The following is a 26,531-nucleotide window of genomic DNA, read 5'->3' on the forward strand; positions in this document are numbered from 1 at the left end:
GGCGCACGGGCGAAGTCCTGAAGTGGGGCGACCACTGTTTTCCTGACTGCTTCCCAGCACTTCCTGCTCCGAAATCTCCACTCTCCAAGACTCTCTCCATCAATGCCACGTCCATCGAAAGTCCTGTAGAGAAGCGATCCGTGGATGTTCTCCCGGACTACGCCCACTTCAGTGAGGTCTTCTGCCCGCAACGCGCCTCCAAGCTTCCTCCACACCGGCCATGGGACTGTGCCATCGATCTGTTACCGGGTGAGCCAGTGCCCAGGGGACGCATTTACCCCCTGTCAATACCGGAGGAGAAGGCCATGGAGGAATACATCAAAGAGGCCCTCAGTCAAGGTTACATCCGCCCGTCTACTTCCCCTGCTGCTTCAAGTTTCTTTTTTGTGGCTAAGAAGGACGGAGGCTTGTGGCCCTGCATCGACTACCGTGCCCTCAATAAGATTACAGTCAAGTTCCGCTACCCACTTCCCCTCGTCCCAGTGGCCCTGGAACATCTCCGCGGTGCCACTGTGTTCACCAAGTTGGACCTCCGCAGCGCGTATAACCTCATCCGGATACGTGAGGGGGACGAGTGGAAGACCGCCTTCGTCACGCCCACCGGACACTACGAATATCTCGTGATGCCGTATGGCCTGGTCAACGCCCCCTCCGTATTCCAGGATTTCATACACGAGGTGCTCTGGGAGTTTCTCCACAAGTTTGTTCTGGTGTATATTGACGACATCCTCATCTACTCCCGGAGCTTGGCCGAACATCGCCACCACGTTGCGGGGGCCTCCAACGCTTACGGCAATTCCATCTCTTCCTCAAAGCTGAAAAGTGCTCCTTCCACCAGCCCTCTGTCCAGTTCCTGGGGTACGTAATTGACCACAGTGGCATCCGGATGGACGAGGGGAAGGTTTCCGCTATCCAGACCTGGCCCACTCCATCAACTATCAAAGAACTCCAGCGCTTCCTAGGATTCACCAATTTCTACCGTCGTTTCATCAAAGATTACAGTACCATCGTCAGTCCACTCACCAACTTGCTCCGCCACCAGCCCAAGTCTCTGTCCTGGTCCCAACAAGCCACCAACGCCTTTGAGACCCTCAAGAGAGCCTTCACCACCGCTCCCCTCCTCGTCCACCCTAATCCTGACCTACCTTTCATCGTGGAAGTGGACGCCTCTACCACCGGAGTGGGAGCGGTCCTCTCGCAGCAGCAGGGGACACCAAGTAGACTCCATCCATGCGCCTTCTTCTCCCGCAAGCTCAACCCAGGCGGAGGTCAATTACGACATCGGTGACCGTGAACTCCTTCCGTCAAGCTTGCCCTAGAGGAGTGGAGGCATTGGCTGGAGGGGGCTACTCATCCATTCCAAGTTCTCACCGATCATAAAAACCTTGAGTATCTAAAGGCTGCCAAAAGACTCAACCCTCGCCAAGCTCGCTGGGCTATGTTTTTCTCAAGGTTCAACTTTTCCATTTCATACCGCCCTGGTTCTAAAAATACAAAAGTTGATGCCCTTTCTCGCCTCCATGCCCCAGAAGAAAAGCCCGAAGTCCCAGAGACCATCCTACCGGAGTCAATCTTCGTGAGCCCCATCCAGTGGTCCGAAGAAACCGTTCCCTCCTCCAATGCCTCCACACGCACTCCGCCGGGTTGCCCCCAAGGCTTGCAATACGTCACACGGGCACGTCGCACTCCACTTCTGCACAATACCCACTCTTCACTTGGCATTGGCCACCCGGGGGTCAATGAGACCCTCTCGTTGCTCAAACAGCGCTTCTGGTGGCCCAACATGGCCAACGACATCAGAAGGTACGTGCAGGGCTGCAGGGAGTGCGCCATTTCCAAGAGCCCACGCCATCTTCCCACCGGCAAGCTCCATCCTCTGCCCGTTCCTGAGAGACCCTGGTCACACCTGGGAGTGGACTTTGTCACCGATCTCCCTGAGTCTGATGGTCACAATTGCATCCTGGTGGTGGTAGATCGCTTCTCAAAATCCTGCCGTCTGATCCCCCTGGAGGGTCTACCTACCGCCATGACCACTGCAGAACTGATGTTCAACCATGTCTTTCGTCATTATGGAATACCTGAAGACATCGTCTCCAACAGAGGACCCCAGTTTATCTCCCACGTCTGGAAGGCGTTCTTCTCCCTCCTGGGTGTGACCGTCAGCCTGTCATCCGGATACCATCCTCAGTCGAACGGGCAGACGGAACGGAAGATCCAGGAGATAGGCCGCTTCCTGCGTACCTTCTGTCACGGCCACCAGAACTCCTGGAACCAGTACCTGGGTTGGGCCGAGTACGCACAAAACTCCCTCCGTCAAGCCACAACTGGATTAACACCGTTTCAGTGCGTACTCGGTTACCAACCCCCACTGTTCCCCTGGGATGGGGAACCCTCCAACGTTCCAGCAGTCGACTACTGGTTCCGGGAGAGCGAGAGGGTTTGGGACTCGGCTCACCACCAACTGCAGAGAGCCCTGCGCAGACGCAAGACGACAGCCGACCTTCGGCGTTCCGACGCTCCAGTCTGTCAACCGGGGCAGAAGGTCTGGCTGTCCACCAGGGACATCAGAATGCGTCTGCCCTGCAAGAAGCTGAGTCCCCGCTTCATTGGCCCGTTCACCATCGTCCGACAGATCAACCCCTTCACCTATCGCCTCCAGCTTCCTGCACAGTATAGTAGAATCCATCCCACATTCCATGTTTCACTGCTCAAGTCTCACCACCCTTCTGTTCTTCCCTCCACAGAACCTGACGTGGCAGCCGCCGAGCCCCCCCTTCCACTCATCTTGGATGATGGCACTGCTTACGTGGTTCACGAGATTCTGGATTCCCGGCGCCGTGGTGGTCAACTAGAATATCTGGTCGACTGGGAAGGCTATGGCTCCGAGGAACGCTCATGGGTTCCCAAGAATGATATCCTTGATCCTATCCTGTTACAGACCTTCCACACCAACCACCCGGACAGACCTGCCCCACGCCCTAGAGGACGACCACCATGACGTCGGGGTCCGCGGCCCTCAGGAGCGGGCCGTGGGAGGGGGGGTACTGTCACAGACACGTCAGGTTCCACCTCCCTGCAGTATCCACGCACACAATCACCAGAGTTTTAATCACCGTCACCTGCACGTCATCAACTCAGCAATCACCAGCACCATATAACCACCACACTCACACACAGTCTTTGTCCGGTCTCGTTTGCACTACAATCTCTGTATGCTTACCTTAAGGACTCCAAACGGCATACTTACCTGCTCCAGTCATCTCCTCCATCTCCTTCGTCTCCTGTTCTCCTCGTGTGCCTACCTGCCTGTGTGTGTGAGTGTGTGAGTGTCTCCGCCATCATCCTCCAACTCAACTCTCCATCTGCATCTGAAAGACATCAGGAGGACAGTATCACATTCTCTCCATCATCCAAGAACTGCTATATCTTCACATCATCACTATCTGCTCTGCTGTTTCACCAATAAACCTACCTGTATTGCTTTTACTCCTGCCTCCGTGTCTCTGTTGTAACAATATAATATAGCTTTTGCTTTCATGCAACATGGAATAAAATATTTATTCAGTAATCATGTCAGATGAGCAAGTGCTCCAACTTCTGTACATCTGTACACATGAGAGGCAGTAAGAAGACAAGAAAAGTGAACGGCGTCCCATGAAAAAGCCCTTTACTTTCAACACTGTCAGGGATTTTTTTCCAGTATTTTTTTAATGTGTATATTTTGTAAATGTTTCATTGATCATATTTTTATTATTGTGATATTTTGTGATGTGAGTCCTTCTGTCTCTCCTGTAGATCTCTGATCCCAATGAAGACACATATACAGCTCTTGAGCTCAAGTCCATGACCTCTGACCTGTACGACACACTCACAGTAAAGGTGCGTTCACGCGGCCTCATAATTCCTGAAGTTATGAGATTCTAGCTTGTAAAAAGCGTTCACGTCCTCGTAGAGATCGTAGTAACAGAAACTCTGAAAGCTCCACATGTACCACCTGACCGCTGCAGATCCATTTAGGCGTTCATAGTGGTGCCATGGAAACACATAATTCCCATTCCAAGGACAAGAACAGCTCCGAATATAACGTCACGTGTTGTCATCTCAAGATTCTGGTAAATACGAGGTGGCGAGAACGCAGCATATGTGAGACGTCACAGTCAGATGATCCATCACAGATAGTCACATGACCGATCTCTCTCTCTTTCACACAGAGCGTTCATTTGAGCTCTTGACCCTGATTATTATAGAGTTGCTTCTTTATCAGCAATCGCAGAAGTTTTCAAAAAACATTTCTGCATTGATAAAGAAGATCAACATGTCTGTTTAATCAGCTGCTTTTTTTGTAATTTCCTTTACTTTTGCTATTGAAGTGTTACGTGAAAAGGAAATAGTAATCTCAAAAATGTGACAGAAATCACTTTTAACACTGAACTGATTTGTGTAATTTTGTCCAAAACTATTTAGAAGTTAAAAACGGCACATTTAGACATCAACACTCATCATACAAACCTCAACAATGGTGACAATACAAAAAAATCAGCAGCATATTTTATTCATGCATGCTGGGGACCTAGAATGTGTTTTGTATGCTGCACGAAGCATGTCACCATTGTTGTGTTTCATATGCCGAATGTTGATGACTGTGAGTGTATGAATGATTGATTGAGTTTGATACAGCATTTCATTTTCTAGAATTAGCAATTATAGAGAAAAAAAGCAGTTGTTCAAACCACTTTAATGTAATCTTTTGTCTGTTATTAGATCAGACATGTTGATCTGATTTATCAATGCAGAAATGTTTTCTGAAAATTTTAGAAATTAATAGAAAAGAATTTTAAATCAATATTAAGTTAAAAGAACGTTTGAGGAACATTATACTATATAAAAACATTCCTCTAACGTCAAGAAAACTGGATGATTTTAATGTTCCCAGAACCAACACTGAATATTTAGAGAACGTTCTTATAACAAAATTCTGTTAGCTGGGAAGAAGACAAGAAAAGTGTAAAAAACTCTTTACTTTCAACACTTGTGGATCTTTTTCCAGTATTTTTTTTTAAATAAATGTGTATATTTCTAAATGTTTCATTGATCATGTTTTTATTATTGTGATATTTTGTGATGTGATTCCTTCTGTCTCTCCTGTAGATCTCTGATCCCAATGAAGACTCATATACAGCTCTTGATCTCAAGTCCACGACCTCTGACCTGTACAACACACTCACAGTAAGTGAGACGTCACAGTCAGATGATCCATCACAGATGATCACATGACCGATCTCTCTCTCTTCCACACAGACGGTTCATCCCAGAGCTCCTGAAGACTCCTGCAGGACTCTTGATCCTCAGAGCTTTTCTAAACATGAGAATCCATCAGTGAGTGTCTGAACCTGCAGCTCTTCTCAATATCATCCATCAAACTCTCTTCAGCTCTAGTGTGATTGATTTGTGGATCTTGTGAAAGGTTTATAATGTTGTTGATGAACTTCAGTCAGTCTTTCTTCATCTTATTGTTTGTTCAGATCAACAGGAAGATGCTGCAGTAAGAGGCGGAGCATGAAGGAACCAATCCTGTGCTCTGTGGGCGGAGCCACATGTGATTGACAGGATCATCAGTGATGAGTCACACACGAGTTTCATTTCTGTATAGTTGAAGAAACATGATGTAGCAGAGGAATTAAATGAAAGTTAAAAACTTGTTATTGTTTAAATATAAATGTTAAAATTAATTCACAGAGCAAAACACAACCCAGCCAGCAGAGCCATGTGGGGCCCAAATGGGTTTGACCTGGGCTATCTAACTGGGACCCAGCCAGTTTTGCACCCAGTTTCCATGTAGGCCCCACATGGATTTGCCCAGATGAAATGAACACTGCTTAGTGTGCACACTACAGGCTGTTTAATGTAACACTTAATCAGTGTTGGAGGTAATGAGATAATTAAGTGATTGAATAATGATTTTGTATTAGTGAAGAACACCTGCTGTTAACAAGCAGAATCACTGAAGGAAAGAGAAACACAAGAACTACTTCCAGCCACAGCCTTGGATGAAATCAACTGAAGATAAAATACATTACATCTCTCAAGATCTGATTAAACAACTCCACAAACAACATTAGCTTCACTTATTACTAACCTAGTATGTTATTAATTCTGTTTTATTGTTATGATTCTACAGCAAGAGAATAATAGAATTTAATCAGAACATCAAAAGATTTATAACACACCATTTGAGTTTTACTCGCACACAGACATCAAGAATCAGCATATGAATCTCAACAATGGTGACATGCTTCATGGTGCAATGCATTCTGAGTGCATCATACGAAACTTATCCATGGCTCCCAGAATGCATTGCACCATTGAACAGAATTAATAACATACTACCCGTATAAACCTCCCACATAATATCAATGAGTTAAGCCAATATATGATGATTATATTCTTATCATCAATCATCAATCAGCTTACAGCATCTGATTATATTTTCTGTTGCTGTTCTCACCATAACAAACAGACACAGCTGTCAAGAGAAAAACTAATGTTAAAAAGTCAAGAGCCTGACTAAAGCACACACTGATCGCCACAATGGTAACATCAAATCAAACTATTACTTTAAAATAAGTAATCAACATCTAAGCCTCTTCTTAATTCTTAATACGAACTTCTGTAGATGTCTGACAGAAATAAAGTCAGCCTGGTTAGTAATAAGTGAAGCTAATGTTGTTTGTGGAGTTGTTTAATCAGATCTTGAGAGATGTAATGTATTTTATCTTCAGTTGATTTCATCCAAGGCTGTGGCTGGAAGTAGTTCTTGTGTTTCTCTTTCCTTCAGTGATTCTGCTTGTTAACAGCAGGTGTTCTTCACTAATACAAAATCATTATTCAATCACTTAATTATCTCATTACCTCCAACACTGATTAAGTGTTACATTAAACAGCCTGTAGTGTGCACACTAAGCAGTGTTCATTTCATCTGGGCAAATCCATGTGGGGCCTACATGGAAACTGGGTGCAAAACTGGCTGGGTCCCAGTTAGATAGCCCAGGTCAAACCCATTTGGGCCCCACATGGCTCTGCTGGCTGGGAAGTGATGTTCAGCAAACAAGCCATGCTTTTCATTTTACATTTTCCTGCTTTTAAATCATAGTTGATCATTTTACCCTGATATACTGAACAAAATCATAATTGTGTGCATTCATAAAGGAATATGTTGTTTTTTGCTCTTAAAGTGCTCAATATTATCAGCTTCTGTTATTCTGGCTCTTGTCTTCCCTTTAAATGTTCAGTTTTATTTGTAATATGTGCTTGTACAAACCTTATGGGCTGCAGCATTGATGTATCGATACTCACAAGCTACTTATTTAGTATTGATTCCATTAAAAATATCTATATTAAAATTGGTGACTGTGAATCATTTTTCATTGCTTTCACACAAAATGCATTCATGAACGCTTTTGTCATTCATACTTCACCATCTGCAATATTTGCAGCAGATTTTTTGAATGCTAACACACTGCTTTCAACACTGATAAAAGCACATTTAATTTCTGCGATCAGAGATGATCGATTCTCTTTCATCCTTGTTTGTACCTCCCAATGTTCTCTATACTGTATGTGTTTATATATTTGCAGATTTCTCTTTATTCAACATTATTTCTATATGTTCGACTCTGCTGCTGATTGGAGGATTCGCTGTGATTGAGTGTTTATTAAGATGAGGTGATGCTGTCCTTCATAAACACACAAATGAGAACATATCAGACATTTTATGTGTAATATCAAGCTACAGACTAATCCTAAAAACTGTTTTTGAATAGTCTTTTTTTTAATGAGGACATTTTAAAATGTCTTCAAAGTGACTTTTTGTCATCTCACTGTTGTTCATTTCAGATGTGTTGAGCTCATCATCAGGCAAGACAATGAAGCAGTGTCTCTGAATCTTCATGCACTGATGTGATTCTTGTGTGTTTTTGTCTGTAAGTTTAACTCTGCACATTATGTTTTTCTCTTGCTTAATCTCAGATTGCACATTCACACTCAGGGTGCTTTCACACTGGTTGTTTAGTTAGAAATGAGGCGCGGTTTGAAAGAATAATTTGGTTATGTAAGACTTGTGGTCTGAGTTTGATTGCACCACAACTGTTGCATGATTCACGTGAAAGTAAACTTGCACGCATGCATTTTAGCTGGAGATGAAATAATTTGTAAATAATTTTGATGTAAATAATTTATTTATTTAACACACATACTTATTTACATTTCTAATTTACACCTGACATATCTGTACATAGTAAGTTGCTTATTCTAATTTATATTTATTTGATTTTTAAAGCTATTTTGCGCATTGCCTGTATATCTGTATATTGTTCTTTTTATTATCAGTCTTGTCACTGTCACTCTGTTGCACTGTGGAGCTTCTGTCACTACAACAAATTCCTAGTATGTGTGAACATACCTGGCAATAAAGCTCTTTCTGATTCTGATGACATCATTAGTAAGGGATGACTCTGGTGATGATTTTGCTCAGATATGAGCGGCAGTGAGCCTGTGGTGTAATCTCTGATAGTGAGTGCAATAAGAGCGGCAAATGAAAAGTTCCCAATCCGCTGTTTCCTCAGAAGAGTCCGTCTTCATGCAACGCACATTCAGTAAACCCAAGAGTTGTTCACTCTGCTACAAAAGGCTGCTCTTTATTTTATTATTCAAAGTGTAACCCGTCTGGTCCTAACTGCCCCACTTTTAGCAGGACTCGAACCCAGGTCACCGGCATGGGAGGCGGGTACGCTAACAATCTATATCTTTTGAGATCAGGAGAGTGAGGTTTACCTACACACCTCTCACTAGCTGGCCTCTGTTACTCTCTAAATGTCTAAATCTGTTACCCTCTAAATGTCACTCCCATCTGGTCACAGCAAAAATTTAACCCCTTCCGTCAGGATTCAGTCTCGAACTTGTGTCACTGGGATGGCAGGCATGTGCGCTAACAAGCACGTTAAAGGATTAGTTCACTTTCAAATAAAATTTTCCTGATAATTTGCTCACCCCCATGTCATCCAAGATGTTTATGTCTTTCTTTCTTCAGTCGAAAATAAATTAAGTTTTTTGATGAAAACATTCCAGGATTATTCTCCTTATAGTGGACTTCAATGGCCTCCAAATGATTGAAGGTCAAAATTACAGTTTCAGTGCAGCTTCAAAGGGCTTTAAACGATACCAGACGAGGAATAAGGGTGTTATCTAGAGAAACCATCGCTCATTTTTGAAAAAAATGTAAATGTATATGCTTTATAAACACAAATGATCACATGTGCTTCTGCCAAAACGGCACTTTCGTATTCTTCAAAAAGCTTACGCTGTATGTCCTACGCCTTCCCTATTCTACTTACGGGAAAAATGGAACTGGCACTGCATTCATTCCGTAAGATGAATAGGGAAGGCGTAGGAAATACCTCTCCGGACCGCTCAAGCAGGCCTCAAACCCATGGAGGATGGGTTAACAAGCTAACAAGGATGCTAATGAGTTGTGATTACGATTACGGATGCCACAAAAACACCAGCACCCACCATTTTTAAAAAGCTATGTACACATTGTACACAGCCCAGTCCACGGACTAACTCTACCAACATCGGAAACAGTGATAGATGGACCTCTCAACCTTATGCCAAAGAGAAAATCCAGCGCAACTTTGAGCGGACAAGCAAAACATGATTATGTATTTCTGCTCAGCTAGTGATATTGAGCATCAACCACATGGCAAAAGCTAATAATTTTCATGTACTGTCTACTTTCTTTGTATAACAGCTCTATATAATAATGTATTAGACAGGACTGTTAAACAGATCGTAAACTAATGAAGACGGAGAATGCGAGCACTGTGTGCTCAGGCTCTGGCTAAGCTGTTCTCAGCACCGTCAAAATAAAAGTCACAACAACAAGCGCAGTTTACGTCACTTCAGAGTTCGTACTGGCAACCAGGAAAATGGCCCTAGAGGAACATTAGTTCTTGGGGAATCATGCTGGTGGTTAGTGCCTATAACTAAGATCCTAGAACAATATGGTGTGAAAGCGCCTATTATTATTACATGCATATGTTTATTTTTATTTTTTTTTTGTAAAGAAACCAAACCAATGTTTGAGTTTTTTCAGCTAGTTTTTTTTTTTTTTTCATAAAAATATGGCATGCAGTTGCTTCAGACGATGGTAAAAGCTATTTAAAACATCATTGAAGGTAATTGTGATAATCATAATTAATAATTGCAATTAAAATTTCAAGGGAATCATCGACAATTAGATTTTTGTCATAATCATGCAGCCCTAGTATCTAGTGTGCCTCTTGAGCTCAGGGGAGTGAGGCTTATCTGCACAGCTCTCACTAGCTGGCCTCTTTTACAATTACCCACTAAACCTCACTCCCATCCGGGTCACGGCACCAATGTATCCCCTCCAGTCCAATCTGTCTCGCTCCGAGCGGAACTCTAACCCGGGTCACCGGGATGGGAGGCGGGCAGAATGTTAAAGACTGCAGTCTCTAATGTTAGTCACTAGTGATCCCCTCTTAGGATCAGAGGAGAGAGGAATAAAAGCAACAGTCTCTGAATACCTTTGCCACAAAGTGTTTTTTGTGTGTGTTTATGAAATAAACAGGCCATTTTCCTTCCAGCTCAAAGCCACCAGAAAAAAGAAGAAGGTTAAGAGACCTACTCCGGAAACCCACAGTGAGACACATGAGACTGAACAGAAAGTGACAGAAGATCAACATCATTTGTGGGCAGAAGACAATAAAGACTGAAGCTGCATTCACACTTTGTCACTGCATGTCAGCCGTGGCTGGTGGTGAGGTCGCTAGTGGGCGTTCCCAGTACTGGCTGCGTAGTAACGTTTTTGTGAATGATATTCATAGATGTTATTCCATGTTGTAGATAATGAATCTGTTTTCTTTCCACTAAAAACAGCATGTGATCTTTGCAATTACAGCTGTTTATCTGCAGTGAAAGCACAAGCACCAGTCTATCTGGGCTCACAAACCCTGGGAAGTTTCTGACCGCAGATTCTGATGTTGTGATGTTATGGGTGAGATCGTGATCAGATAGCACACAGATGACAATCTTTTTATGAATATCTTCATTAAGTTTCTCATGAATTCCAGGAGGTGTTACAGTGTTGAACATTGATTTTTTCTGTCCAGAACCACAGAGATCTACTGGATTTAAGAGTGATTTTCTGATACACTTTTGATTTTACAGAAAAATAGTAACCAAATCCACCTTAAGTATACTGTCTGATATTTAAAATATTCTTGTAAACATTCGAACATCCTGATTCCAGAATCTGAAAGAAAACAATGACTTTGGTGCATGAAGAATGAATGAATTAGAAGTGAACTTGTGTGTTAAAAATAAATATAACATTTAATATTAAAGACTGTTCCTTTTGTGTATCTAGGTTTTGGTTTTATTGTCTTTGCAAAACATGCATGATCACACTTGTAATAATTGCTTTAATGAGCTCATTGTTTCTGCCTAAAACTAATTAATGTTAGATAACTACATGATTTCTATCATCTTGAACTGTTCATTTCTGAAATGGACATTACTTGGACACAGTCACGCTGATAACAGATCTGAACCGTGACCCCCAAAGTCTGGTTTGTTTGACTAGTGTGATCGCTCTGTACCGAGCCTAGAATTTAATTGAATCTTAGTCTTTATCAGCTGCAGATATCTGCACACTCATTCCACTTCATCAGTTGGTTTCTGTTTCTTTTCAGTCTCATGTCTTTCCTGAACAGCTCTGTTTTTTTTTTCTTCACAACCAAACTAAACTGTGTTCTTTTACTAGGTTAAAGAGACTTGTCTTTGTGTTTGCAGGGTTGTTTGATACTGTGGTCAATGTGATAAAGATCAACAGCATAAAATGCTCTTCAGCTTGTGGTTTTCTTTTGCTCTTTTTTCCAAGAAGCCCCTCAGCCACCTGCAGGTGTGATAAAAACAGGAAATGTTCATCTTAGCAACGATGGACACTTTCCACTTCATAAAAAGATGCTTTGTTGATATTCAACATATATCGATAAGTTGGAAAATGTTTAATTATGAAAAACAAAAATATTATTTATAATACATCCCAGCAATTCCTCCAAAAGGTTTTAGTTAGACCATATGAAATATTTGCTAGATGGAAGTGCAGTCTCAAAATCCCAATCAACCCAACATAAAATGGAAATTTGTAAATAATTCCTTTAGGGATAGTATTGTTTAATTACAGATAAAGTCTTTGAACTAATGCAGTCTGTTATAAGATCCCTTGAGAGCAACAACTGGACTGAGACTGTAAACAAACACAAATGTCTTATTGAATCCTCTGGCTCCATCTAGTGGTAAACATGTGTTAATGACTTGAGTATCTTGATTTTAGTGACATGATCTTTGTGTGTGTTATGCTGTGGTAGTTGATAGAGTAGATGCTTGTTTCTTATTCTTCTGTTCTGCTTTGATGAACAATGAATGGCACTGATTTCACGCCTTCTGTGAGTTTGTCATGAAAGAGTGCATCTGGCAAAATTAAACATTGACATAATGTTATACTTTATGCATACTTTATAATTTTATTGTTTGTAAAAACTAAAGCTAAAAAAATGAAGGGAAGCAGATGAATTCATGTGTAGACTTGAATTTAAACTTTGTCCCCATTATGGTTGAATCACGGGACCGGACACCAGATATCTTGCCAAGAAAATGATTTTATTTTCATATGTCAGCCATAGAGAGAGACTGGAAAATGTTGTCTTTATGCCAGCTGTCAGTGTTTCTCTGGAGCCGTACAGTAGATTCGGATATTATATACCACTGACCAAAGAAACTTTGGTAGACATATAATCCTTACACACACGTTCATGCAGTACACAGCTCACACAACTCCCTCATGCACTTAAACTCCACAAACACATAAAACATTTGATTATCAATTTTAGTCTTCACAAGTCTCAGCATTTCACTCTTTGTTCAGTTTGTGTTGTTAAACTGTCATCAGTGATGCTGAAGTTTGATTGACAGCTGCTGTCTGTGGTGCTGAATCCACAACTGCCTGTTAAAGTGACAGAAGCAGCAATCAGACTCAGACTTCAGCTGTGGAAGCCCTCTAGTGGTAGATTTATATAATGCTGATCAATTTACTTAAAGATGAAAGCTGTATGAGCTCTCAGTATCAGACATGAGGCCAGAAAAGCTGCTCATTCCTGATAAAGAGCTGAAAGAAAATCCACTGCCATTTAATGCTGACAAAATGACACCACATGGAAAATCATTTCTTTGTACAAAAAAGGTCAAGGTTATAAGAAAATTAGTAAAGCATTGCTAATAAGTTTGACTACTGTCACAAAAGTGATCCAACAATTCCAAAAGGATGGACTTGTGGGAAGCTTGCTGAGATGTCCAGGCTGTCCACAGAAGTTAATATCTCGGAAAGGGAGTTTTTTCTAAGATTTTTTTTTTTTTTTTATTGAGATAAGACAGTTAAGAACAGGGAGGAACTGAAGTGGGATAGAGGGGGGCGGGATTGGGAATGGTCCATGAGTCGGCTCAAACTCGGGACGCCCAAAGCACAACAGCGCTGTATGTCTGTGTGCTGCCCATGAGGCTATTGATGCCGACATAAGCATTTTGTGTTGAGAGAAGTTGAAGGCGCTGCCTTCAGTGCTAATGCCTGGTAGAAATTTCATGTTTGCTGCTATGACCTATATCTACTGATGAGCCACATATATTTGTAATATAAAGGCTATACATTTTTCATTTGTAACCTTTTAAATATGCATCTGAAATAATAAACTGTGTGCAATGTAGTGGTCAAAAAATATACTTATTATAATTAAATACTTAAAATATACTTCCAATACTCATTTTCGGCAGAATAGATATACAATACCAGCTGCTCTTTCTCTCTCTGACACACAAACCCGCCTCCCCTCACTCACTCGCTTCATTTGCTCCGGATGAATGTTGTTGGTGTTACAGGGCTTGAATTTCAGCGTGGGATTGCTCGTATTGCTCATAATTTTACTCATTTCCACATATTTTGTTCTCACACCCAAAGTGCACGAACATAAAGCTGCCTCTCAGAACTTCATTGAGTTTTTTTTCACTGCTTATTGCACTTAAACAGTCAAATACACACAAAATAATGTCAAACTGCCGGTCTTGGTGAGTATTCATGTAAACACAGTCAGTTATGTTTTAAGTGAACGTAAACACACATGTATAACAGTATAATGGATCCGTGCATGAGGTCTTAAAGTGACAGCAGCCTAATAAACCTGCTCCCAAATTATGAGATAATATTTAAAATATCTCTAGGTTATGGTAGTTTTTCCTCATGTATCGATGTCAAAATTGTTTATTATAATTCTGAACATATTAATTCCTGCGTCTCTTCTGGATTCTTCAGTCCCTGTTCGCTTTGATAGCAGCTCTTTACCTCATTATTTGAATGTTTTCTCATGTTTTTCCAGCTTCTGGATGTATTTCTAATGGAAGCGAAGGAAGTTGCATAAATAAAACCCATCTGGACTTCAGCGAATGACAGAACAGTTAAATAAGTCACACTGCAGGAGTGTGAGCCAAATCTTCTGACACACTGCCCGAATTTTGTCGGAGGCTAAATTTGATCATTAATTATAATCATTTAAGATTTTCTAAATTTGTCAAGATGACCAAATCATGGCCAAATGTGTGCCCAAGTTTAAGTTCTGCACTTTTAAATCTTAAATGTCTCACATTACCAGATAATCTGGACCGAACATCAGAACCGACCAATGTTATGGATGAGATTTTTTTATCATATTAAAATCATGCATAAATCGGCCTGAAACTCCTGTAGTGTGAGCCCGGCTTGATGGATGCCACTGTTGTAGAGAAGCATGAATCACATGACACAATAATCAAAGATGTCCAGTAGGGGCCGACAGACAAAAGAGGAAAAAAGTTTTCTCATTCTGAATGCAAAAACATCAACTAACATAATAAGCAATGTCCCCTCTATTTTTTTTTTCTCGCTGAGCAAAACTTTTCTCTGTTGAGCGCCCATTTTGGCCACCTGAGCAAAAACATTCTTTATATCAGACCTGTACAATGAACGTAAACACACACACAAAAAATGGTTTTATCATGCAACTGTAACTTTTAACTTTAATGTGCCGTTTCTATTTTATTTGACCCTTGATGTAACTTAGTGATACATTAAATCTATTTTTGAAAACAAGCAGTTCAGGAGGTTTCAAGATTTTTATAGTGGCAACGAGCCCTAAACAATCCCCTTGTGAGATCAATTCTTTATTAGGCTTAAATTACAATTATAATATAATAAAATATAATATAATCTTGAAGTATGTAAACTGATATACAGTATTATATCAGTTTAAATACTTCAATTTGTTTTATATTATAATATGAAAACAAACTAAAGCATTTAAACAGATCTGATAGCTAAATATTTTTTTAAGAAAAGTGAATATGTTAACTCTTTTATAGTTATCTAAACATCCCTGAAACCCACACCACCACCACACATAAAAATCTATTTAAACTGAGGTATATCACTGATGTATTTTGAGTTTGCACATACTACACCTGTGGTGGTTGTGTAATTGTAAATGTCAGAAAGCCTGTCCTCGGAACTAATGTTTTAGTAGTTGTTTCCTGTAGTGATGGGAAACTGAGGCTTTCTGAAGCGTTTGAGGCTTTCATCAAATTGTGCCGAAAAACGGTTCATTACTCGAAGCTTTTAACACAGTGCACATTAGCGACATCTGGTGGTCAGACTTGTTTTCTTCACCATATCTAAATCATCATGGAGCAGATCTACGGTTTGAAAAATCACCTGACCAAAGCTTCGGAAGTCTGTGACATACTGAATATCTTGAATCTGTTTATCTAATCTGATGTAATCTCATCTAAATTAATTTGTGACAATGAGACCACAACTTGTGTCGTGTAACCTGCATGGTCAACGGATTCACATATTGATCAATAATATAAAATATACAATGATGTGATCATAACTGACATGAGTAGTTGAAAAAATATTTTAGATGAGCTGTTTAACCTTTATGTTCTGTTCAGGGTCTCTGAGACCACAGCAATAAAACATGATTAAATGCATTTTCCTTTATGCATCAGCTGAAGCGCCAATGTTTTCAAACCAGCTGTCTCGACTTTCCGATACTGCATGATGTTTGAAGCTTCAAACGTCATCAATCACGTGGTATTGTCATTTCAATACAAGCATCAGTACATTGTGTGATACAATAGTGCTTTGAAAACTGCGTCGGAGCATCGGAGCCCCGGTATCAACCGTCCCATCACTAGTTTCCTGTACGTCCCGTTATTAGCGACGCACGCTGGTAGAAGATGACTGTTAATCCATGTTTATGCTGCTATTATGCTCTGTGTAATGCGTTCATGCAATAACTGTAAGTACTGTTATGCCTTTATCTCTAATTAGTATATGTTGTGCATGTGATTGATGATTGCTGATGTTTATATTGTTCGAGTTCACCGTTAATTTCGCCCGTGATTTGCCGATCTCAATCTGCTGAGTCATCACCATCCGCTCTAGTGCTACGAGCCGATACAGCGAATGTTTGTTTATATAATTGCTTACAGCATAATATTCAGTCTAGTACTGTATTTTTCTTTATTTATCTTTATTGTGATTATTAATATAGATATATGTTGAATATATTTTTGGTACTATGTTACTGAGTAATTAGTGCAATGAGACATGCAAGTTATATGAATATTATTGTAAATTTATTTCTCTTTATTTCCTTTGTAGACCATATAATATCACAGCTGCATACCTCAGATGCATATTCAAGATTGTAAATAAATGCCTCATTATCAAGAATCTCTTCTCCACTCCTGATTCTCTGACTGGAATCTGATCCATATTTGGACTTCGGTAAAGTTGGTTTTATATTCGCATATTCAGACTTCTGATAAATTCAGACTTTCCAATAAATGTGCAATAAATTAATGTTTGCGAATTTTAAGCAGCGACATGATATTGACAACCAACGATTGTCAACTTACAACATTTTTCACAGTCGATCAAAATAGGCAAGTATTGTTTTAATGGCATATTTACTTGTGAATGTCCACTGAATGTCCAATGTAGTGTGATTAACAAGGCTATTGAATACGGATGTCTGAATGTGCGAATATAAAACCAACGATTATGAAGTTGGCTACCGACCCGCTGATGACCCTCCTCCTAAAGCTTCTTCCCACTGTCCCAGTCAACCAAGAAGCAGCTTGAGGAAAACGTCTCGAAGTGGTGCTAGCTCTCATTCCAGGACAAGTAGGCGCTCTGTTACCTCCACTGGCGTTTTTCTTCCACCTGAACTCTCTAGTGTCCAGACTGCTATTCTGGAGGAGAAGATTAAACAAAGGCAGTTAGACAGTCTCCGCCAGCAGGTCGAGGAGGATTCACTGGCTGATGTGGAATACCAGCGGCTACAAGCACAAGCTAAAGAAGCCCAGCGTATTCAAGAGGAAGCTCTTACAGCAAAGCAGGCCTTATCCAAGCAACTAGAAAGACAGCGTAAGCTGCAACAAGCAGAGACTGAGCTTGAGGTAGCAAAGCTTGTATCCTCCATGCTTATTAAAGACTCTGGTTCAACGACTCCTGTGCCTCCTGGCTCACCCAACAGCCTTTCACCTCCACCTCAGCTCATACATATTAGTCCAGCCATGAGCCCACCTCAACCATCATGCTCTCTCCAGCGGTCCTCTACTCAGTCACCAGCTGTGACCTCAACTGTACAAATCTGTCCAGCTGAACAGATTATTCCTGATGACTCTTGGGTGTCTCAGCCATCACTTAGACCACTGCAGTTAACAGCTGAATCTGGGAGTGCACCACCTGCAGCGCTCCACCTGTTACCACAAGCAGCCACACCAGTCTCTAATGCATCTCAGACTACTCATATAACTGCACCAGCTCACACTGTGTTATCAACATTCTACTGTGGTACCCCAATCTCACTTAGGAGTCACAGTCATGTCCACTGCTGCACATCCCTTGAGTACAAGCACGCCATCTGTGCCACAGCAACCTACCACAGCAACACTGCCACCACATACAAGGATACATGCAGTACTGCACACAGCACTTCCACCTGTGACAACACACGCACGTCTTCTGCAGCCTCCAGTTACCAGCTATCAGGCTTCAGCCATTCCACCTACTGTCCCTAGCCATGCTCAACCGCCTTAATTCTTGCCCGTTTCGCAGGATGGTCATCCAGCATACCCTGGTACAGAGCTAAGTGTTTGCATCAGCCTATGGCATCCCACAACCCAAGTTGCCGGTGTTCGACAGTGGTAAGGAGAGTGACTTTGCCTTGTTAAAGTTGGCACTGGACAATCTGTTGAGCAATCACAACCATCTCAGTGAACAGTACAAATATCATGTCTTGCTAAGCCATTTAAAACTCCCTAGTGCTCAGCAGCTGGCTAAAGCCTATATGTACCATCCGTGTCCTTATTCAGCTGCACTGCAGGCTCTTCAAGTATGGCCAGCCAAGACAGCTTGTTCAGTCAGAGTTGGGTGCCATCATGAGCACTCCACCAGTCAAAATGGGTGATGCTAATGCTTTTGACTCCTTTGCATTATCCGTTCAATCATTGGTGGGCATGCTGAGGACACTTGAGGGCCAGAATGGTTATCTGCTTATCGTGATGGCTTTGTTGAATACTGCCTAAGCAGGGGTATTCTACAGATGGGTACTGATAAGACCTATACACTTCCTGATCTGGCCACCTGGTTAGAGATCTAGTCTCAAGCGAAACGAATCTCCAGCCGAGCTGCAACCTTGTTCCAGAGTGACTCATCCAAGCTCTATAGTAAAGCTACGACATTCACTCGTCCAAAGGAGAGACCAACACCTGTTCTCGTGGCCAATGAGAGCATCACCAGGTCCCCTAAATCTGCAGACTCAAAACCCAGCTCAAAGCCAAAGCCATATTGTCCCCATTGTGACAACAGGGACCACTACCTCAACTCCTGTGACCAATTCAAGAAATTAACCACTGCTCAAATCGTCACCTGGATTAAAGAGGGAATACGCTGCTGGAGATGTGGTCGGACACATGCAGTAGAGACCTGCAACCTCAAACGCCCATGTAAGGTCTGTAAAGAACTACATCTTACAGTTCTACATGAGTCCATTAATGACACTTCTAGGGCCGTACTCATGGTAAGCTTGCCACCTACCAGGATTTACCTTGACAGACCTAACGGTTCTCCAAAGGTCATGTTGAAAGTGGTCAAAGTCCTCCTTCACAATGGTTGTCACACTATGGAAACCCATGCAGTACTTGATGACGGGTCAGAGAGAACACTAGTGCTTCAGCCAGTAGTGCAGCAGCTCAAGTTAACAGGTGCTCCTGAAGTGCTTCCCCTACAGACAATTCAACAGTGTCACACTAAACTTGAAGGATCATCGATATCTTTTGAGGTGTCCTCAGTATCCAAACCCATGACGAAGTTCACTATACGCAACGCATTCACTGCAACCAGTCTGTGTCTAGCGGAGCACAACTACCCAGTGACTGCCCTCCAGAATGCCTATCAACACCTGAAGGATCTACCGCTGCCTCCTGTGGACAGAGTAAAGCCATTACTCCTTATCGGGTCAGATAATCCTCACCTCCTGACACCAATCCAGCCCATACGCAAAGGCCCAATAGGGGGACCTATTGCTGTCTGCATATAACTCAGATGGTCTCTACAGGGCCCTATGAGTCCAATGCAACCTTCTCGAGGGAATCAGCAGTGTCTTCACATCGTGTCAGTTCCAACCCGTGATGATTTTATCCACCATGTAGAAAGGCTCTGGCAAGTCGATACTCTCCCCTACAACGAGAAAACGGTTACCAGGTCCAAACAGGATAGGGAGGCTTATACTGTGCTGCAAAATGCCACAATCCGGGTGAATGTGGACAGTGTTCAACGTTACGCTACACCATTGCTAAGGCGAACACCAGTGAGTTTACTCCATGCAGACAAAGAGACTGTGCTACCTAGTTTGCGTAGCACTGAACGCAGGCTGGCACGGGATCCTGAGAGGGCTAAAGCCTACTGTACTGAGATCAAGAAGTTGGAGGTGGCAGGTTATGTGGCTAAGATAACTCCAGAGGAGGCCAGCAAAAGTGAAGAATCCTGGTACATCCCGCACCATATGGTGCATCACAACGGTAAGGACAGGATTGTCTTTAACTGTTCCTTTAAACATCAGGGACAGTCCTTAAATTATCAGCTGCTGCCTGGGCCGACTTTGGGACCTTCCTTACTGGGTGTCCTCCTGAGATTCCGCCAACACACTGTTGCTATCAGCTGGGACATCAGAGGTATGTTCCACCAGGTACGCTTGCTGCCAAAAAAGACAAGCCAGTGCTGCGCTTCCTTTGGAGGGATATTTGCAGAGAGGTGGAACCTGATATATATGAATGTCAGGTACTTCCGTTTGGCACTACATGCAGCCCATGTTGCGCCATCTTTGCCCTCCAACACCATGCCCAAGGACACAAAGATGACATGGCTGACCTAGTTGACATAGTAAGGCATTCATTCTATGTAGATAACTGCCTTCACAGCACACCAACTGCAGATGAAGCCAAAGCAACAGTGGATGGACTGCACCAGCTGCTCTCCGATGGAGGCTTTGAGATCAGGCAATGGGCAAGCAATGTACCATCTGTGATCCAACACCTTCCCACAGATGCCAAGTCTACTAATAGCGAGCGCTGGTTAGCACAAAGCAGCACTGACCTCCAAGAACTCAATCTTGGTCTACGGTGGAATTGTATCACTGACACCCTGGGCTATAATTTACGCTCTACGGAGACCGCTGCACCTACAATGAGGAACATGTATAGGACCTTGGCGAGTCAGTATGATCCTTTGGGGTTCATCATCCCATTCACTACCAGGGCCAAGGTTCTTATCCAAGACCTCTGGAAGCACAAGCTTGGTTGGGACAACCCCATTGAACCTCTGCATTTGAGAGAAAAGTGGCTTGCCTGGGTAGGAGAACTCCCGACTCTCCTTCAGTTGCAGTTCCCTCGAACATACACCTCGGCCTCCATTGACAACACTTTTGTTACCCATGAGCTTCATGTCTTTAATGATGCATCAGAAAGAGCTTATGGTTCAGTGGCCTACTTGCGTACAACAGATAGTCAAGGACAGGTCACTGTAACCTTTGTCTTGGCCAGGTCTAGAGTAGCACCAAGGAAGTGTCTGTCCATGCCTCGCTAGGAGCTAAGTGCAGCTCTGACTGGTGCCCAGTTGGCAAAGGTGATCCAAACAGAGTTGACCATTCCTATTCACAAAGTTACTTTCTGGTCTGATTCCACCACTGTGTTATACTGGCTGACATCGGAGTCCTGCCGCTACGAGGTGTTCGTGGGTACATGTGTAGCAGAAATACAGACCCTCACCGACATGGCTGAATGGAGTTATGTTGAGTCAGTTCACAATCCTGCTGACCACATCACACAAGGTCTTACTCTAAATGAGTTGGCAGGTCCTCATCAGTGGAGCTCAGGGCCAGCCTTCCTGAACCAGCCAGTTGACCAGTGGCCATCCACACCCAAAACTGAAGAAGAGCCAGACTTCAGTGAGTTAAAGAAGGATGCCTTTATTGGAACCATTTCTCTGTCTAGTAGCTCCCTTCCTGATCCATGCCAGTTCCACACATGGCAAGAGCTTGTCCAGGCCACTGTCAGATCCCTGCATGGGACGGCCGGAACAGATACTCACTCTCCTGTCGTGGCTTCTGATTTTATTGAAGCAGAGAGGCTCCTCCTGGCACAGGCTCAAAGTGACTTATTCCCGCTTGAAGTCAGGGTTTTAAAGGCCGGACAGTCAGTTCCAGCTGACAGTCGTCTGGGATCTCTCGCCCCTGAGTATGATGGGGCCACCGGTCTCATTAGAGTGTGTGGACGACTACGTTGTGCTAGTGACCTTGACCTGGAGACTATACATCCAATTGTATTAGACCCTGGCCATCCCATCACCAAGCTGCTAATTAAGGAGACAGATCAGCGACTCCTTCATCCTGGCTCAGAAAGGGTCCTAGCTGAACTGCGTCGCCAGTATTGGGTACTCCGAGGCAGAGAGGCGATACGTAAACAGCAGCGCACTGTCAACGGTGCACAAGACTGTCAACGGTGGCAGGCCAAGCCTCAAACCCCGCGATTGGCAGATCTGCCACCTTGCAGGCTAAATCTGTATAAGCCACCTTTGCATTCTACTGGTGTAGACTGCTTCGGCCCATTCGCAGTCAAAGTTGGCCGCCGTCAAGAGAAAAGACGGGGAATTATCTACAAATGTATGACGACACGGTGTGTGCATCTAGATCTGTTAGAGCATATGAATACTGACGCATTCCTGCTCTCTCTGCATTGATTCATAGCACGACGGGGCAAGCCTATGGAACTGCTATGCAATAATGGCACTAATGTCATTGGAGGTGATTTGAGAACTACGAGAGACCTTCAATGCCATGTCACCGAGAGTTCAAGAGCTGCTGGCTGGGCAGAAGATCCGGTTCCGCCATAATCCACCAAGTGCTCCTCACTTCGGGGGAACCTGGGAGCGTGAGGTAAAATCAGTCAAGACAGCGCTGCGTGTAATCCTGCGAGAGCAGTCGGTCCCAGAACCAGTGCTTCAAACTCTTCTAGTGGAAGTTGAGAGCATCTTAAATGCCAAACCACTTGGCTATGTATCTTCAGATGTCGCAGACCTGGATCCAGTGACTCCAAACTTACTTCTTATGGGTCGCCATGATGCCTCTCTACCACAGGTCCTATATGACTCTAACAACTTGCTCGGAAGACGGAAGTGGAGACAAAGTCAGGTGCTGGCTGACTGTTTCTGGACAGCCTTTATTCGCCATTACCTCCCAGGCTTGCATGGTCGTCATAAGTGGAGGACGGATGTCAAGGAACTGACAGTCGGTCAAGTAGTACTTATTGTCGAACCCCAACTTCCCCGGGCACTCTGGCCTGTCGGCACAGTGACGGAAACCCTGGCTGGGGCTGATGGTAGAATTCGGATCTCCAGAGTCAGGGTTAAGGAGAAAACCTATACCCGTCCAGTTGTCCGGTTGATCCCACTTCCTTATCTTGAGGACGATGACACAGGCACTTCAGACAGACTTTCTTAGGGTATTCAATTATCTTACCAGATAATTGGGGGCGGCTGTGTCAGAAAGCCTGTCCTCGGAACTAATGTTTTAGTTGTTGTTTCCTGTACGTCCCATTATTAGCGACGCACACTGGTAGAAGATGACTGTTAATCCATGTTTATGCTGTTTATTTTCGTTTTTAATTATTTCATTTTCATTAAAGTAGATATTTCAAGCTTTCTATATTATGCTCTGTGTAATGCGTTCATGCAATAACTGTAAGTACTGTTATGCCTTTATCTCTAATTAGTATATGTTGTGCATGTGATTGGTGATTGCTGATGTTTATATTGTTTGAGTTCACCGTTTATTTCGCCCATGATTTGCCGATCTCAATCTGCTGAGTCATCACCATCCGCTCTAGTGTTACGAGCCGATACAGCGGATGTTTGTTTATATAATTGCTTACAGCATAATATTCAGTCTAGTACTGTATTTTTGTTATCTTTATTGTGATTATTAATATAGATATATGTTGAATATATTTTTGGTACTATGTTACTGAGTAATTAGTGCAATGAGACATGCAAGTTATATGAATATTATTGTAAATTTATTTCTCTTTATTTCCTTTGTAGACCATATAATATCCAGTGATGGGAATAACGGCGTTATAAATAAACGGTGTTACTAACGCCGTTACTTTTTTCAATAACGAGTAATCAAACAAATTACTTTTTCTCCCGTTACAACGTTACTGTTACTGACAAAAAATGCCGCGTTACTCGGCCTATAATTGAGCTCCCTGAAGCGCTTTTCATCCGAGTAGGCTCTCTCAGCCATAGGACCTGAAAAGTTTTTTTTTTTTTCTCTGGTGTGTGTTGGGGTTAATCATACACAAATATAATTTTAAACTGATAATAATGTACGATGCGCTGTGTGTGTGTCTGTCAGAGCATGCGAGCGAAGAGCGAGCTCAAACCAGAATACCCTTTTTGATGCTTGATCGAAAATATGTGAAATAAGTTTTTTTTTTTTTTTCTAGTCGACTAGTAGTTGTTCATTTAACTCCCTTGGGTCAGCGGTCACGCCGGCGTGATCACCGCGTTTTTTTTCTAACCAGTGTGAAAGAGACTCAAAATACTCTGTCAATGTTGCACATAAAATTAAGAGCTATACACCATTTTAATCTGTGGAATATCTTCTTTTATTTGTGTACACTCAGAGTAAAAACAAAATGTTGTGCTTTTTGTAAAATAAAGAAAACTAACATGATGCGTGATCTCTCGTCTCCCTCTGAACGAAGTCCAATCTGATAGTTCTCAGAAAATGAACTGTAACTTAGTGAATACTAATCACAAAAAAATTAGACTTGTGTCTAAAAAAACGTTGAAATGTCAGGTTTTAAATCTTGTAAGTCAAATCGAAAACAAACCTTCTGTGTTTATGTAATCTGTATGAAAAGAGAGCCATGTCAGAAGTCCTTTGAGTCAGTTCATTATCCGCTAATGCGGCCACGCCCACGGAGCGAGCGCTATTCAGACGCAAATTCAGTCAATACATGCATACATCGTCTCAATCGTGTATTTATTGTCTTGAAAAGTGTTTTGAATAGCCATAGTTAGCGATCTCTGGCCTCTGTTAGTTCAGTTATTTCCTGGATTGCCTATTCTTCTTTAGCATTGGCATTTGTGGACTAAAGGTGCACAGAGCGCCCTCCGGCTGCAAGTATGAATTGTAAACACAGTATCCAGCATTCACAGTGACGACAATAAATAATGAATAAATACTCCTCTGTATAGAAAATTGACATAAACATGAGAATCCATCAATATTTCTCCAAATGTGCATGCTTTTAAGCTAAAAGCCTATATGAAATGCCATAGAGGTAACATAATTGTTCAGACACTTTGTATCATAGAAATGCATTATATTTTAATAATAGAATACCATTATTTTAAATTGTAATAATATTTCACAGTATTGCTGTTTTTTCTGTATGTTTGATTTATATTATGATGAGCTTGAGACATGATCAACAGAGGGTTTTTTTCACAGCCTATCTGACTGAAAGGCCTCATTATTTATGCAGGTCATTAGAGCTCTTTATCTGATTCTTTTGTCTTCTCAGGTGAGAATCACCCATTATACATGAGGATTCACGCCTCCACGCATACTGTGTTTCTTGACCAAAGATGTTTTAGAAAATTTAAATATCTCTATTGTTTTATATGAAGGAGTAGGAATTATAATTTTTACATAATTTTGAAGCAAAAACTCTAGTCTACAACCTCCAATACCCAGAAGTCTTGTGAACATAGATTTAATATATATTTTTTGGCTTTATTTCAGTGACTTAAGTTTTTTGTTTTTTCAATAACCACGCATAAACGTTATTCCTTCAAAAATACAAACATGTACATACATGTTCCTCACATATTATTGTAGCCTAGTTTGTGCTGAATACAGTGTAATGACACTTTTCCATTAATATGTTTATGAACAACTGAAAAAAGCACAAATGTCAGGCCATGTCAAAACTTCTCCAGGCCCCAAATCAGCCTCAGACCCCTGAGGGTTAAGCTATTAGTTGACTAATCACATTTATATTAATTTAATTTCTTAAATACTGGAGAGAATAAACCATAATAATGAGCGTTTACCGGCAAAAGTAATGATTATGAATGTGACCAAAACAGCAAGGAGACATTTTAATTGTTTATTAATAAAATAATGTTTTCTGAATCAATGTCGGCTGCAAAGATGAAGTTGACATTGCTGACTCTCATCATCTGCTCATAGTGGACGCGCCTATAGAGAGAATGCACATTTCATTCGGATTAGGCTACATAATCAGAGTATTTCTTTTCGTTTTTAATTACTTCATTTTCATTAAAGTAGATATTTCAAGCTTTCTATAGATATATTTCTCATGTCTGCGAGGAAAGCAGCCTCTGAGTTTCGGTTCATTTAGCCTATAAGACGCGCTCCAGTTCATGCGCCAGTGAGTAAGTGTGATTAGCTGACTGATCACTTAAAATCAATGACTACTAGTTGATCAGAAAAATCTTTAGTCGAGGGCAGCCCTACTTATTTCAGCCAATCATAGCAGTGCATCTCTTACAGCAGACACGCCTCTTCAAACACTAACTATTCAGAAACCTCATGAATACTGATCATGGTGACAGGAAGATTCTCTTCACACTGAGAGCTTCATTTGAATATTATTATGGAAGATCTGCACTCATGCATTTACACATTTATTTTTTAATCATCCTTCTTGAAAGATGTTTTACCATTTTACTTTTTGCAAGTAGTTTCATTTGGGTTGTTCTTGTCTCG

At 42.0% G+C, this 26,531-nt stretch overlaps 1 long non-coding RNA gene across 1 annotated transcript; it reads left to right on the top strand.

The window, feature by feature from the left end:
- Positions 1-2,954: 2,954 nt before the first annotated feature.
- On the top strand, positions 2,955-5,793 carry LOC125271619. Its single transcript, XR_007185667.1, has 4 exons — positions 2,955-3,879; positions 5,149-5,226; positions 5,299-5,376; positions 5,523-5,793. It is a non-coding gene; the product is annotated as an uncharacterized LOC125271619 (long non-coding RNA).
- Positions 5,794-26,531: the final 20,738 nt, after the last annotated feature.

Source organism: Megalobrama amblycephala, linkage group LG7 (genome assembly GCF_018812025.1).
Source record: "Megalobrama amblycephala isolate DHTTF-2021 linkage group LG7, ASM1881202v1, whole genome shotgun sequence".
NCBI classification, from domain to species: Eukaryota; Metazoa; Chordata; class Actinopteri; order Cypriniformes; family Xenocyprididae; genus Megalobrama; species Megalobrama amblycephala.